General features: G+C 36.9%; 1 long non-coding RNA gene across 1 annotated transcript in view; it reads left to right on the plus strand.

The window, feature by feature from the left end:
* The window catches only part of LOC142056938 (uncharacterized), a 543,236-nt gene that overhangs the window by 300,990 nt on the left and 225,405 nt on the right, over positions 1 to 16,841 (plus strand). The window contains exon 4 of the long non-coding RNA XR_012660487.1: positions 10,229 to 10,286. This is a non-coding gene — a long non-coding RNA (uncharacterized LOC142056938). The remainder of the gene's footprint in view (positions 1 to 10,228; positions 10,287 to 16,841) is intronic.

A 16,841-nucleotide genomic window follows, 5' to 3' on the forward strand; every position in this document is an offset into this window, starting at 1 on the left:
TGTATTTTATTAAATTGACATAAAATATTAGATGTCCTGAAGCCCAGCTGTCTAAAATACAGCTTACAGAACATTCGTAGAGTAGTATATGGAAGCTTACATTACATCTATGTGTGTATAAGTATTTTCTAAATAAAGCAATCCAGTCTCCATTGTAAACCTAGATGTATATAAGGATTATATAGATGATTGGATGATTAGATGATTATAAGGAGTATTATATTTTTACCAGGGGTAAGCACATGAGCACAACCAATATAAAATCATAGTTTTAGATATTGAGATATCATTAATGGTGTATTTAAGACTATATCCAATAAGAAAAGTAATTGTGAGTAAAAGACTAGCCTTTCTGTCTTTACAGCTATCCTAATATAGTGAAAAACTCTTAACAGAATCCCCAAGACTTTTTTTATGAACTGTTAAAATTGCTTTGAGTCACCTCCCTGGGTGATGCTGAATCAGTGTGAATGCTGTAAATAGATCAGTTATTTTTGCTGTGTGTTGAAAATTTATAATGCATCTTCTGTTTGATTCATAATTCATAATAGTTCGTGAAAGGGAGGATGGCAAGACTCAAATTTCCACTCTGGTTCTGATGGATGGACTCACCTTGGGTAGGCTTTGAAGATTAGTCATCGGTTAACTGATTTGAACTTTCCAAGGGAAGTAGAAAATACAGGACAGCGAACCTTTCAGTTTCTCATTCAGAAGGATACTAGTCAGTAGAACCGCTGGTACACTTACCAGTTTCCACTTCAGTGCTAGTTAGGTGCTTTATGCAGCTCACCTCTTCGGTATTTACATTAATAAGCATAGCCTACCACTTAAATCCACCTCTTCCTTCTCATTAGAATCATAGAAACATAGGATAGTTTAGGCTGGAAGGGAACTTTGTCTGAAACACTATTTGGAGCAGGGCCCACGCCAAAGTTTGGTGAAATAGCTTAGGGTCTTTCCCAGTAAAGTTTGAGTGTCTCCAAGGACAGAGGTGGCACACCCTCTCAGGGACCCTGTTAATTCCATGCTTAAGGACCCTTATGGGTGTATTTTGTTTCCTTTTATTTAGTCACAGTTTCCCTTGGTCCTGAGCTGCAGAAGCTGAATTTGTGGATATTACTTTCAAGTTGCTTTTCTGAATTTTTAAGTAAAGGTGATGAGAGTGGCTTTTCAAATCTTGTAAAACATGAAAGTGTTGCTTATTACAAGGAGTATTCTTACAGTGTTTGCCTCTCAGATATTATCCTGTGTTTTTCAGATATTATTTGGCATTCTTGATTGAAACAAAAAAATATTGCATCTTATTGTGGTGTCTTCTATTTAATCTTGTTTCTTTAAATCGTAACTCTGAGACCATTAACACTTCATGTATTTCACTAATGGCAATTTTGCAGTGATCATAAAATAAATTCTGAGGGCAAAACCACGCATATGTAGGAGATAAACAAAATTATATATGAAAAAAGCACACATAAGTGTTATGTTAATGCAGTCTATTCTAAGACGCATTGTCTATAGATAAGTAACCTGTACAAAAATGCTTAATCAGACAGAAATGTTCTGAGAGCAATAACTGAGAGCTGTATCTACTTGTGAAAGATCAAACTCGTACACTGGAAAGTTCAGAAGAATGAATGTGAATACTTTAGTTATGATCCAGGAAGACATCTGTATTTCTGTTTGTTTTTTACTGATTCTTTTACTTATCAGAACTACTGTTGGCCAAGCCTGAGCCTTAGAGGGTTGTAAATTGGTATTAGCACAATAACTTTTTGTAGATATAGGCTCTTTCTTTAACAACACTAATTCTAGATGTCTTAGAAGCTGATTTTCCACTTTTCTAACTACCTCTGTGCCATTCCAGTTAGAAACAGTGGGTCCTGAGTTTTCCCTGACAGCCTGAGCTGGTACGGGCAGGAACATTCCTAGTCAAGAAAGCTAAACTGGCTTTTCAGGAGGTGCTACCTCAACCAGTTTGTCTTGTCAACAAATACAGAGCCTTGATGACTAGAAAACCACTGAGAATGAAAACGAAAAGAGATTCAACTATGTTACCGAAGAAAGCCAGAGATACTTTAAGAGGTTAAAGTGAAATGTGAGGTGTTCTTTCTTATCTGAATTTGTAACATTTCAGTCATATACCTTCCATGATACATAGAACACTAACCAGCGGGGAAAAGAATGCAACACAATGGTACATGGTCTGTCCTGAATCCATCTTATTGGTGAGAACAGGGATTTGAAATACAGCTCATGTAGGTCAATCCACTGGCAGGCTAAGGAATGTGTTATGTTGTTTTAAGAACTACAATGATTTAGGTCAGACTGATTTAAAAAGAAGGTATTTAATGCCATGATGAAAATTAAATTTTGGGGAAATCCAGTTTTCATTTTTAGAAACTGTGCATCATTCTGATCGTTGTTAATAATAATAATAATAATAATAATAATAATAAAACAAAATACTAGTATAGGAACTGGACTTTAATGAAAATTAAGAGAAAAGTAAATGAATTTAAAAATTATGATCAGAAAGTATCGTACTGCCCCACAAGTAAGAAACATCCCTTCTAATTAAACATAATTAAAACCTAAACACAAAAAGAAGATTATATTGTACAACAATAAAGATTATTTACAGTCCTCAGTGATTAAACTGCTGAAACTCTATGAAAGTTTCCAGTAAGGCAAAGTTCTACAATCAATAATTAAAGGAGTTTTACCAACCTGATGTATTGTACTGCCAACACTTTTCTTCAATAATGGGTGCGTTCAAAAAAACTGTCTAGTGCTCAGATCACAGTTGTTTAATTGAGTGGATGCAAAGTATTTACTTTCTTACTGCCTTGACCTTCATCTGTTTCAAGAGAGGCAGTCCATACAAAGCTAATATTTCTGATGGGTTATAACTTCCATATTAAAAAACAGGAAAGTAAATTTCCGTAATTTCTTGATAGCAACTTCAAGGTGTTTTCTTTTTCTAATGCTGAAAATTAGCTTCAGCTGACCTTGAGACACTTGAGTCATTGCTGAAACTGTATTTCTCTTCACAGAGTGCACAGGAGTCCTTCAAACTCTTTTTCTCGTCCTGTTTTCCTTCAGTCATTATTGGTCTTAGTATCAGGCATCCCCTGCAACATCTGATATAATTCCTATCCTATGTGTTGTTCTCTCACCTTGCTTTAAAGAAAGATAAATTCTGATCTGGAAGGGGAAGTTGTGTGTGTGTGCAGGTGCATGCACACATGTTCATATACTGCATGAGAGTCTTGTCTGGATGTTTTGAAGCCTGGCTTTTTAAAGGTCTGGTTTGAGAAATAGGCCAAATAGGGCACATGCGTTTTTCTCAAGAACTGAAATGGGAAAGGTGTTAGTATTTTTTTGCTAGTTTAGTTTGATTTGAAACTGAAATGGACGGCGGAAAAAAGGTTTTCTTTCTTTGCTTTTTGTAAGGAAAAGTCAGAACTGAGCAAGTCTGAGATGGTGGGGGCTTTGCATACTCATCCTCTGCTGTTTTTCTTGTCTAGCTAATGTTTGCTGCTTTCCATCCAGCCACCTTTAAGGATGAGAATCTCCCAAATCAGGCTTATGCAAATGTATTTCATTATTTGTGGACAACGGCTCAGTTACTTGTATTTTACGTTGCATTTCAAGTTAATTAAATTTAAAGCTTATGGGAGATAACCTCAAATTATCACTGTGTATGTTAAAATCAGAAGGTGGGGTTTTTTTATTATTATTATTTTCATTTTTTTTAATGTCACTCCTAAGAGCATTTGACTATTGTGAAGAAATTGCTCAACAGACTGAGTTTTTAAAAACTTACTAGAATACACCAACCAGGATTTTTTTTGAGGGTGGCCTTCAACAGATGTTTTTTCACCTCTTATCTACAGGTAGAACCTGATAGGAGGTATTAGACTGTCAGCACATCTCTAAATTTACTTTGATGCAGGCTGGCAGAAGCAATAGGTTCTGCAAAACTAATCTTTCCAATAACATATGTCTCCTAGAAAGAGACAGGACTCTATGTATTAAAAATAGCTTGACTGAAGGAAAAAATATATTGACTAGGATTTTCTTATCTGATATTTACTTTTATGTCCTGGCAGCCTACCTTCTTTCTCTCTTCTCTAGTCCCATGAGGAATAAAAAGAGGCCTGGGCTCCTAGTAGATCTACTTCTGGTTTTTGGTTTGTTTGGGTTTTTTTTTCAATTTTTTTTTATTAATAGCATAAGTACTGTCTTTGAAAAGGGAGGAAAATCTTTGGGTTTGCTTTCTTTTTCCAGTTTTTCAGATCAAAAAGTGAGCTATACCTACTTTTGAAACAATCACACTTCTTTCTACCTCACTGTTAACTACTATCTACCTGCAGAGTCATGTAGTGAATAGTTCTGTAGAATATTTGATTTACTGCACATGTTCCTTTTAATAAGCCTATAAAATGTGTAGTTTAGCTTCCAGATACTGTAATATTCGGTGGTTTTTAAAATTTATTAATATGACTAAAAATCTGTAATTACGGAGAGAAGTGAAATTTTGGATTATTAGGACAGCACATTACTCCCTAGGAGTCATCCATTCAGTTATATTGTTGTGTTGTAGTAATTTAAATTGTAAGCAGGATGTTCTTGTATGAATGTTTCGTGCCCAGATAGAGATTTTTGAGATTTCCATACCACCCAGATGCCTGCACTGTCTGAATGGGAAGGCATCTGTCTCCTTGATAGCACTTCTGGTATATCCAGGTTCCCTCTTAGCTTTAAAAACCTTGAACTCACCCATAGCAGGCAGGCAGCTGCCTGCCCATCCCCTGCAACTCTGCCTGCACTTCCTCAAAAGTTCATCAAGCCTGATTGTACTTCTTTCTTTCTGTCAGATGGTTTTCACCTGCTTCAGGAATACCCTCAGTTATATAGCTGAGATTCCTATTTCCATCAAAGTAGCAAACATATTCAGTACATAAAACTGGCACTTTCTGCTTAAAAATTACTTCCAGAATTTGTTTAATTGCTTTTGTGCTTTCGCATCTATTATATGTGCTGTAAATGTTGTTGCTGGTGCAGTAGCCGCTGTTTCTGCTTTTTCTGCTCTGAAGGAATATAATGGAGTTAAGCAATGACAGGCTACTCCAATTCAGTGACCACATTAATTCAACCCCTAAAAATGTCTGTGAAGTAGCAAAATATTATTTGCATATTTAGAGATGAGCACAAGAGAGATGAAACGACTTCTCATAACATTTAAAGCCAGAAAGAAACAAGCTCCTGTAATTTTTTTTCTGGTTTTGTTTGGTTGTTTTTTAAGCTCAGCCATCCCTCTTTATCCTGAATAAATATTCCTATTCTAAAGCAAGTGTCTGTCTGGCACAGACACCTGCTGTTGTTTAAGAACTTCGAGCAGGTAAAATTTTAAAGATAAGACTGTTTCTCCATTCATGGTTTCTCCAGAGTAGATTGCTTCTCCAAACTAGAAACCAAAGTCAGAAGAGACGTCTCAGCGTTTAATACAAAATGTGTGGTTTTTCCCCTCTTCTCTTTGCACCACTATTTTAAAGGGTTAGATAAAAATATATAAGAGCATTATTAATGCTTCAGAGCGAGTCTGGTTGACAGTTGAGAACAAAAGCCAACCCGGTTCTTAACTCTTAGCTGATGAGCATAATTTTCATAAAATGTCACCTTTTCATTGCAATCAGTGAAAGTGTTAGTGTATGTGATACTCCAGACCTGTACATCTGACCATCATGGATGAAGTATTTTCCATCTAACACAGGCAACATTTCACTGGAATGTCAGAACCAGGTAGTGTAATGCAAAATTTACCAGAAAGCTGGGTCTGAAGCTTCAGTTTTACCCTTGTCTTAGCTAAGTATCCAAAGGGCTCACGAGCACAGCTGGTGGCAGGGCACAGCCTTTCCCTTGGGCGTCCCTTTGCTAAAACATCTTTGACAGCAGCTGCTCCACTGGGGAGCAGCCACCAGCAGGGTCACACCAGCAGCTGACCTCTCCCATGATGGTGAAATACAAGGAGCTGATCCTGAGCATGCTGGCTGGTGGTTACGAGAGGGTTTCAGGCTGAAGCTGGGCTTTCACAGCAGGCAGCACATGGGTGGCTTTGCACAGTATCAGCCTAAAATCACATGATAATTCTTGAGGCTTATCTGACCTGCCCAGAATAACATCCTGGCTTAAATCTTAGCCAACAAGACATAGAATGTGAGGAGCCATTTGTCATCAGTGTGTCTCAGCTGTGGGACCAGCAGACTGGTTTAAGCCAGAATTGCTGTGATGTGACATGGTCATCATCAGCCTGCTGCATTTTGCCACACAAGAACCTGTTCCAATGATATCATCTGTCCTGGCAGCTGTACAATATTGGATGAATAGCTCTAGGAGAGGAGTCCCCAGCTGGAGCTGTAGGACATGGGGAAGAAGCTTCAGCAGCGGGCCACAGCTAGTTTACTGTGCCTCAACTGTGTGCTGGGGATGCCAGAATACACTAAATCACAATTTCCTGGAAATGTGAGATGAAAGAAGAGTAACCATGGCTGAGAGGTCAGAAATTGTGTTGCAGATTCCTGTGAGGAAGAATAAAGACAACTAAGGAGTACAGGCTTGATCATTGTGTCTGCAACTTATGTGGGTTTTAGAAAATATGAGGTCTAGACTGCAGGATAGGGTCAGTCACACAGTCATGAAGATTTTATCCACACAAACTCTCCTAGCAATACTGTTTGGTAGAATCCAATACTGAGAAAGTTTAGGGTAGGTAAGTCCCTTCTGAACACTGTTTTAGGATGAAGTTCAATGTTTATGCCAAAAACTATCTGGACACTGTTCACTTACAGTTTGTGAATGAAGCAGATTTTAGTGATTTGAACACCAGGGGTGGATAGGGATTTTTGACCTAAAGGAATTCTCCGACATGGAATGGGTACCCATGGGCAAGTCATTTATCTTGGATGTTTTTATTTGCTTCTCTAAGAGAAGAATTATGAGATGAGCCTCACAACTTCAGTGAATATTTAGGATTTTATAAAATAATTAAAGTAATTGAGTTTGTAAAATTTTAGATAGTGTATTTCAAATACATTTGCTGTTATTAAATTAATATAAAAAACAAATACAGATTGAATAGCATGAAAGTACTTTTTAACAAAAAGGAGTTTTGCATTCAGGTAGTTGAAAAATATCTATTTTGATACATAGATTATATACTTCATAGCTTTGTTATATTCTGTATTAAAATAATACCTTCCATGCATGAATACAGTTGGGAATCAGTCTAATTGGCAATGCAGCAGAGATATATCGTCATCTTCCTCACTAAGATGTTGCTCCTAACCCTCTAGTAACAAAAATGAATACAATACTGAGGTATGTTTATAAAATCACATAATGAAGTAAGGCAAATTTCTTATCTTCAGGTTTCCTTTTTTAAGTCAGTTATTAAAAACACTACTTTGTGACACTCAAATGTTATTACTTTCTGATATTCACAGTTTGTAAGCTGTCTCCTCAGAAAGCAAGTACCAGTGTCTGCACAAAGCCCTTCTGACCTCATTACTTCGGCTACGATGAAAAATCTGGTTCTCCTGCTTCTCTTGCCCTCCTCTCCCTTCAGGAGTCCTTAGAGCATGTAAAAGGAACACTTTTATGGGTATTTTTTGGCTCAATTGATGCAGCAATATATTATTAGCTTAGTGTAACTCTCTCAAAATTTTATGAGGCTTCACAGACTAGCTGAAGTGAACATAGGTTTTATGTTCCATACCTAACAGATCATGCAAGTTTCTGTCATTATCAGTTAGGATATGCTTGATCAAGTTCAGGCAGTTTACAAATGATGGGTATTTTTTTCTTCACTGCGTGATACATCAGAAAGACAGTAGATTATTAAGGGGACTGGTTCACAGTTTCAAAATACAGAGTTATTGTTACAAAACCTAGATCTAGTTAAATAGTAGCAAAAAATTGTGTTTTCATAAATTCATTCACATCTGAGTGGCTGTTTCATGTGCATATCTATGTGATCCTCCCTGTTTGGCTGGTATGGAGCAACATACCCCCTTTCACAGAGCAATGATAATTTTTTATGTATTTATAGGAATGAAATCCTATCCTCCTAGAAGATCTTTATATCAACAAAGCATATAGTAATTTAAATGGTATTTGGCAAAGGGATTTTCACTGTAACTGCATAAATTTCTGTACTGTGTTTCCTTGTGAACAAAACTATTAGTGTGCAAGATAGTAATCATCTCTCCCATTCTTCTTCTGTTCTGTAATTTTTGTGCCTCTGTAAAAAGTATAGAAAAAAATACACAATTATGTGTTAGGGTTAATTCAGTCACCGAGTTGAGAAAAAGTAATAGAATTTTAAAATGTGCAGTGATCCTCTAGTAAATATAGATGTATATGAAATATAGATAGCTAAACAGGTGATAAATAAGATATAATGGTTTCTCTGGAAAAAATTACAATATGGGCAATGAATCCTACTATAAGTGAAGAATTTAGCAATCCAAAATTTAATCTTGCTAGATAATTTGTAACCCCAGTTTTGAAATAAAGCCATGCAGGCACTCTTTGCAGGACTAACACTAGGATAACTATGTAAAGAAGCAACAGAATGTGACTGAAAAGACTTCTCAGTTTTCAATTTATAGGTATTCTTTCACTCAGGATGAAAGCTTACTTTCTAACAAGCATGAAGTAAATACCAACTATATTTTATTCTTGGTGACCAAGCATTTTTAAGACAAACAAGAAAATAAGATAATAGAAAGCTATTAGAAAGAGAAAGATAAAATCTTACACCAAAATTATGAATACAGAAATAAAATATGACATAAAGCTGTAATGTTTCAATTCGTCAAAATTTTTCCATGCGAACACCCAAAGGTAGGCAGTCGCAGTTATGTTAGTTTCAGTGAAAAAGAACGTAACAACATTTCTTTGACCCGTATTCTTTTAAAAATGTGAACACTCAGTGTGTTTTAAAATAGTTATTTCACTTTTCTGAGAGTACATGTGCTACTGACAACAATAGGCAAATGAAGCCATTAAGGCAGCAGACTGTGGTTTTTTTCTTCACATACTTCTCTGTTATGTTTCTGAAATCGTATTTCAGTTTTCCTATGAAAAGCATGGTAGAATCCCCATGATCAATTTTAGTCTACCAAAGAAATGAGTTTAAGTTACTGACTTTGAGTTTGGAGGAAGTAAATTCTACAGCCAAGAGCCACCATGTTTTACATCTACACTGTGGTTTCCACCTCCTTTCCCCAAATATGCCATTGTTCCTAAGGCTGGTCTACCTGCTAATACCTAAGTATCACCATTTGAAAATTGAACTGGTGGGATGTTTCCCCTTCTTTCTGAAAAAGATTTTGTATTTGGAATATAACCAGAAATGTTACTGCTAATATGACAATGGGAATAACTGCAAAATAAACACACATACAAGTCAGTGTACAAAAAAAGAGAGTCCACTGAATAAAAAGATCCAATATTTAAATTTATGTTATTCTGAATATGAAGTGTTAAGTTATACATTATTAAATTCCCTTTTTACAAGGTCAGTATACAAATATGTACACTTTCAAGAAACATATTAAAAAAAGAATAAATTCTGTCAGAATGCAAAATCTAAGATAAAACATCTGAAAGCAATGTGCAACATTGGTATGTTGAAGGGGAAGCAGTAAATTTGTCTTGCAATAATTATACAAAGTTTATTACTCTGTTGCTACCACAAGCAGAGTACAGTGTCCAAAAGTGTTCCTAAAGGATTATTTACTAAACCCTTTCTTTCTTAGCTAGGTCTTTAGGCTTCTTCCCTAGTTTTACAGAATAACACATGTTGTTCTTCCTGGGCTGGCTTCCATTCTGCAGTTAAGTATGGGTGGGCTCAAGGTTCTGTAGTATTTCACACAATCCTAATGCCCCTGTGGTGGGTGTAGAGGCTGAAAAGGAAAGCAAGTGGAAGCAGGTGCTCGCTGACAGAAATTCAGAAAGGTATTAAAAAGCAAGTGATGTGATGCAGCAAAACATCCTTAGCGCATTTGCTGCTCACATCTGGCGAGTATGGCACCTTCAAAGCCAAGTTTTGCATCTTACCTGTTTTGACTAATGCTGTATAATTTAAAGGCAAGGAAGTATGTTTTAAATAAACATGCTCATCATCTTTCCTTCTATTTTCCTTTTTTTTTTCTTTTCTTAGAACCTCAAAAGAGGCAGAGCAGTATCGCTGGAGCATAGGAGGACGAACCTTAAACCTAGTAAGTGAGCTTAGAGTAGAGTTTTAAAGAGGGATAATTATGTAAATGAAACAGGTCCTGATGTGATTATTTTGTTTCTTGTGAATCAGTGCATTTAGTTTTTTATTTCACAAGCATGTTTCTGATTCTTTGGTACCATACATTAGCATTGTTTTTTTAGGTAATAGTTAACCAGGAAATAAAATAAAGCAGCCCAAGTCACGTGAGTTGCAAGCTTTAGCAAACTATCCTTCTGTACATCCATCCTGCTTTGTGGGACCCTGTCAGGACAAAATAGTTCATTCTCAGTGTTTGCTCTGTTCTAGAAGAAGACATAGTTCTTTTTTTAATAGAAATCGCGAGTGTGAGACATAGGGAATACTGGGTCATAAGCTGCTGTTTGCATACTAAGATCTTAATTATAGGTAAGTGCAACTTTCAAAAGTGATGTTAATTTCAATTATATGCTCCACTTGCTCCACTTAAGACCCCATTACTTTGTTCACTCAGTTATCACCATCATGAGGGTAAAATTAGGTTGTCCTGTATTGAAGAAAGACCTGTAGTGTCCTAGTTTTGTGTGAGGCAATGCACATGTACTGGAGGAGACCCACTGTATCTTTTATCATGGAGGGTGTATCAGTAGCAGCACTTTGTTCTGTGTTCAAAGTGGAAGTACTTGTCTCCAGTTTCTTTTTACATTAAAACTGTGGTTTCCACTAGTAGTGTGTACACGAAGGTGTGACTTGCTCACAGTACAGGAGCCGTACAAGACAGGATGTTATTTACTGAAAGCAAATTTTTCATCCTTGCTTATTTTTATGGGCCTATTATTAGTAAACTATAGAAAAAAACCCTCCCTCTTTTTAATCTCCCTGAGGTTTTAAATACTTCATATTACAATACAAATGAATATATTTAGATTCGATTGAAGGTGGAATTTTATTTTTTTTTTCGGTCCAGATCTGGGCTTATACTAAACTTAATTAAGCATAAATGACCTTCCCAAATGTATTAAATATTTGAAGGACCAAACCCAGAACTAATTGTGCCTTGAATATCTGACTACTTGCACGTCAATGGCAAACACACCTAAGGCAAGTTTATTGTGAAAGGAAACCTTCATGCCCTTCAGACAAGGTACCCTCCACCACATGCACTTACATGAAGTAAAGCATCCCATGAGGCTTAGGAAACCTCCAAGTCAATAATCTTAGTTGTCCTGGCCAATATATTATTTCTGAGTAAAATAGGAACAAGTAGTTGAGATCTCTTAGTGAATAATATGACCTCCCTTGTTTGCCTACATAATGAATTGGCAAGCCATATTTAACTTTGTGAAGTACACGGCAATAATGCAGTAAGCCCAATGTAAAGATTAGTTTTGTTTTTTAAGATTATGCATTTCCCGAGCATTTTAATCAAGACTGCAGTAGACAGTCTTAGAAATTCATTCATAAGTTTAGCGGTTTTTTACTAATATTTTAACAAAAATAATTTTGTTGTAATAAATTATGGTTTTAAGAAGATCGCATTTACATTTTTACAAATAAATGATAATCTCATCTCCCAGATAAGCGGTTAAATAGATAGCTTTCTTATTAACAGCACATTGATACAACCAAATGATGGGTAATTTCTATTATCGTTATAAATAGATAAGAAGTATATAGATGTGAAAGAAGCATTGATGTGGAAAATGTTAAAATAACAAATCTTATTAGAAGAAAGAATTTAGAAATAACTTGTCAGGAGGGTAATGACCTCAATTAAATTTTATGTGAAATTATAATTGGCGTTTTTAATAAAGGAATGCTATTGCAAATTGCATGTTTGATATGATATTACAGGACATCTTATTTCCTCTGGCATGTATTTATATAAAATAAAAATATTTGACATAATAAAGGTAGATTCATAATTTAGAGTTTTGGGAATCCGCTCAGATGACAGGTTTAAAATAGCTTTCAATACAGTAAAGAGGAAAGTGGGAAAGTTATCTGAAAGTGATCCTTTTGTTCTTTTGACCAAAAAGACGTTGATATTCGACACGACATGATGTGGTGCGTGTTCTCTAGATGTAGTCAAAGATGTAGTGACTTCAAGATGCAGTCAGATAGAATCCTTTTTTTTTAAAGATATATCATTTGAGTCCAGAAAGTTCAGTGTGTGCAAACTGTCTAAATAAATTCCTCAGAAACTTCCAAAAATTAGCCAGTTGTCATCTTTTGTACAGATATATATGAGAAGTGTAATGTCTCTCATTATTGTTCTGGTAATGTGCTGATTTCTAATGCCAAACTAATATTGGAATAGTAACTCCGAAGTAGTTCTGCAAATAATATCAAGATGTATGTTGGGGGGGAGGAGGGGTTGCCTGTGGAGTCCTCCAAACATCACTCAATATTAGGTTTTTAATTATTTATATTGTCACATACTTTTTGTTAAAATTCAACCTAGATTTACTTAATGATACCAGAATAGTGCAGATTTCAAATCTGGGATAAATATTACAAAGAGAAAAGCCATCTTAAACCATCTCTTGTTTAATGTTTCTCCTTTGCTTACATATAATAGTAGTAGAAGGGTTGCAGCTGTAGACGTAATAGTAGAAGTGATGTGTTAAACTCAAGAAAAAGCTCCAACAAAAGTCAGTGAGGAATATTGGCTTGGGGTCACATAGATAAAATAAGCTGTAGTAGTTGTTAGGAAAGTACCTAATAGAAATTTTAAGCAAAAAGAAGTGGTGTTTGTAGCATTTGCAAATAAGCAGCTGCTTCAATTCACAATCTGCCCCAATTACCTTCTGTTAATCTGGCACATATTTAAAATGAAATACTGTGCATAATTTTTCATGGTTCAGATACTGCAGACTTTTCTTCAGGCTCACTAAGAAAAGTCACTCTCACAAGTGACCTGTGTAATTGAATGTGAGTTATTTTAGAAACAGATTTCCACAGAGGGAAGGAGAACTGTGGTGGTGGGGAATCCTCAGCATTTACTTTTTAAGTTCTGAGCTGATAAATAAATGTGAAAAGAGATAAACTGACACTGGTGAAAAAGGAATGGGTGTTCATCTATGGAAAGTTTATCATATACATACTGTCATAGGTGTGTAGATATGTATGTAGACACACTTGGGGTTTACTGTAACCTAAGAACTAGGTTCTGATATTGTTCTGAAGATGTTTTATGTATGAAGAGCAGAGCACTGCACCATCAAAGCACATTTCAACAGGCCACTCTGAGGAAAAGCTGCTGCAACCACTTCTCAGATTAGGTGAGATTTGGATGTCAGAACCAGCAACCCAGAAATTCTATGTCTTATCTAGCTTTGGAGATACCTACCTTGACCTTATGTCCATATTTTGGACTACAGTTTTTAATTCATCCAAATTGCAGGTCCTTGCAATCCTTGAGGCTAATGCTTAGTTCTCATTAAACGCACTTGTGATCCAGTATGAGGTTGAGAGCTATCTAACTCTAGAGTGACCTTATGCATGAAATAAAGTCATAGAAGAGTCATTTGTAAAAAGGATGAAACTTACACCAGCTGATCTTGCAGCTGAGTATTCAGTTGGTTCACCTTTTTTTCACAAATAATAGTTATACTTAATTCCTTTAGAGAAAAAAAAATCACATTTCTTAAAATATTGAAGAATGGATTAGGTCGTGTTAGTAATCCAGAGGTCTAAACTGATCACCACAGTCCACTGTGCTGTCCCAGGACAGTACATTTTTACAGTTATATCAGGAGAGTTTTGTTTCTATGAAGAAAGATTGACCCTAAAGCTCCATTTGAAGCTTTTATTTATTCAATACAGTGTTTGTGTTTAAAGGTAAACTTTTTTACAGACAGCATGTTTGACAGGTGTTTCATTGCTATACAAAATTTGCTGAACTTGCCTGGAACAAGCAATCTGTAGGAATCAGTGTTTCTAGAGACAAGGAGTGCTTGAAGGTGCAGGTAACTGAGATGAGTAGAGACATTTAGAAAGCTGTTTTGCTCAGTGAAACTTTTCTCATGTTTTGTGCAAACTCAGAACACTAAATTACTGAGAAATATCCTTTAATTTAATGTATGTTGTGCTGTTATTTCAAAAGTGTATGTCGTGGTTTAAACCCAGACGGCAACTAAGCACCACACAGCTGTTTGCTCACTTTGCTCACTTCCCCGAGCTGCCCCAGTGGGATGGATGAGAGAATCAGAAGACTGAGAGTGAGAACACTTGCGGGTTGAGATAAGAATAGTTTACCAATTGAAATATGATATGATATGATATGATATGATATGATATGATATGATATGATATGATATAATATAATATAATATAATATAATATAATATAATATAATATAATATAATATAATATAATATAATATAATATAATATAATATAATATAATATAATATAATATAATATAATATAATATGTCATGTCATGAAGAAGAAGAAGAAGTAGAAGAAGAAACGTAGTGAAAAGGAAAATAATAAAAAGGGAGAAAAATTAAAATAAAGCCCAAGAAAGACAAGTGAAACAAATGAAAAACAATTACTCACCACCAACTGATGCTCAGCCAGTCCCTGAGCAGTGGCCCCATGGCCAGCTTTCTCCCATTTTATGTAATGAGCATGATGCCATATGGTACAAAATATCCCTTTGGTCAGCTGGGGTCATCTGTCCTGGCTGTGCCCCCTCCTAACTTCTCACTGGCAGGGCACGAGAAGCTGAAAAGTCCTTGACTAGTGTGAGCACTACTTAGCAAAAACTGAAACATCAGTGTGTTACCATCATTATTCTCATACTAAATCCAAAACACAGCACTATACCAGCTATTAGGAGGTAAATTATCTCTATCCCAGCTGAAATGAGGACATTATCCACCCCTTACTCTATACCATCTACATCATGCCCAGGTCCCACAGTTTCCAAGACATCCCAGTTAATCACCACCACCTTTCCTGTCTTTTGTTATATATACACCAATATATATATACACATATATATATACACACACACCAATATGGTCTGTGGGCCATCCCTCTAAGATATCTATTGAGTTCATTTAGTCCATGACTTTGGGCTCCATCTGTCATGGTAATCCTTCAGGGCAGGAGAGATGGTGCGTGGTGTTGGATTGTTTCATGCTGAAGCCAGTTCTGGTTCCATCACTGCTGCACTTGTCTGGTTCCATCATCGCTGCACTTTGCTTGGTTTTCATAAAAATTCATTCTTCACTAATCTGGGTGATTTTTACTGTAATACTGTTGATATGGCAAAATCAAATCCCTTTGAGGTATTCATGGACTTACCCATCCTCCCACCTCACCCACCAAGTGCATCGACATCCTTGAGCAAAAGCAATCCCAGCAATGGGTTTGCCTTTGTTCAAGGCAGGAATTACCCAAACTATTTTTCCCCAGCATATTTTTTGTGTGCACTACAGGAACTTTATCCCCTTCCACAGTACGTAAGAGTTCTGATTGAGCAGGGCCGGCTCAATTGGCAGATCCCCTAGTGTTGACTAACCAGGTGGCTTTTGCTAAATGTGTATCCCAGTGTTTAAATGTCCCACCCCCCATTGCTCTCAGTGGAGTCTTTAACAGTCCATTGTATTGTTCAATTTCCTGGAGGCATGATAGGGGATGTGATACACCCACTCAGTGCTGTATTCTTCGGCCCACGTGTCCATGAGGTTGTTTTGGAAATGAGTCCCGTTGTCTGACTCAGTTCTCTCTGGGGTGCCATGACGCCATAGGACTTGTTTTCCCAGGTGCAAGATAGTGTTCCGGGCAGTGGCATGGGGCAAGGGGTATGTTTCCAGCCAGCCAGTGGTTGCTTGCACCATTGCAAGCACATGGTGCTTGCCTTGGCAAGTTTATGGGAGTGTGATATAGTCAATCTGCCAAGCCTCCCCATATTCATATTTCAGCCATCATCCTCCGTACCAGAGAGCCTTTAATCACTTGACTTGCTTGATTGCAGCACATGTTTCACATTCATGGATAGCCTGTGCAATAGCGTCCATGGTCAAGTCCACCCCTTGATCACAAGCCCATCTGTATGCTGCATCTCTCCCTTGATGGTCTGAGGTGTCATGGGCCCACCAAGCTATAAATAATTCATGCTTATGCTGCCAGTCCAGATCCACCTCACCCACTTCAATCTTAGCAGCCTGATCTACCTGCTGGTTGTTTTCATATTCTTCAGTGGCCCAACTCTTGGGGACGTGAGCATCCACATGCCGTACCTTTACAACCAGGTTCTCTACCCGGGCAGCAATATCTTGCCACAGTGTGGCAGCCCAGATGGGTTTGCCTCTGCGCTGCCAGTTGCCCTGCTTCCACTGGTGTAACCAGCCCCACAGGGTATTTGCCACCATCCAGGAGTCAGTATAGAGACAGAGCACTGGCCACTTTTCCTGTTCAGCAATGTCTAACGCCAGCTGGATGGCCTTTACCTCTGCAAACTGACTTGATTCACCTTGACCTCCAGCAATTCCTGCAACTTGTCCTGTAGAACTCAACACAGCAGATTCCCACCTTCGATGTTTTCCTACAATACAACAGGACCCA

Source organism: Phalacrocorax aristotelis, chromosome 4 (genome assembly GCF_949628215.1).
Source record: "Phalacrocorax aristotelis chromosome 4, bGulAri2.1, whole genome shotgun sequence".
Lineage (NCBI taxonomy): Eukaryota > Metazoa > Chordata > Aves > Suliformes > Phalacrocoracidae > Phalacrocorax > Phalacrocorax aristotelis.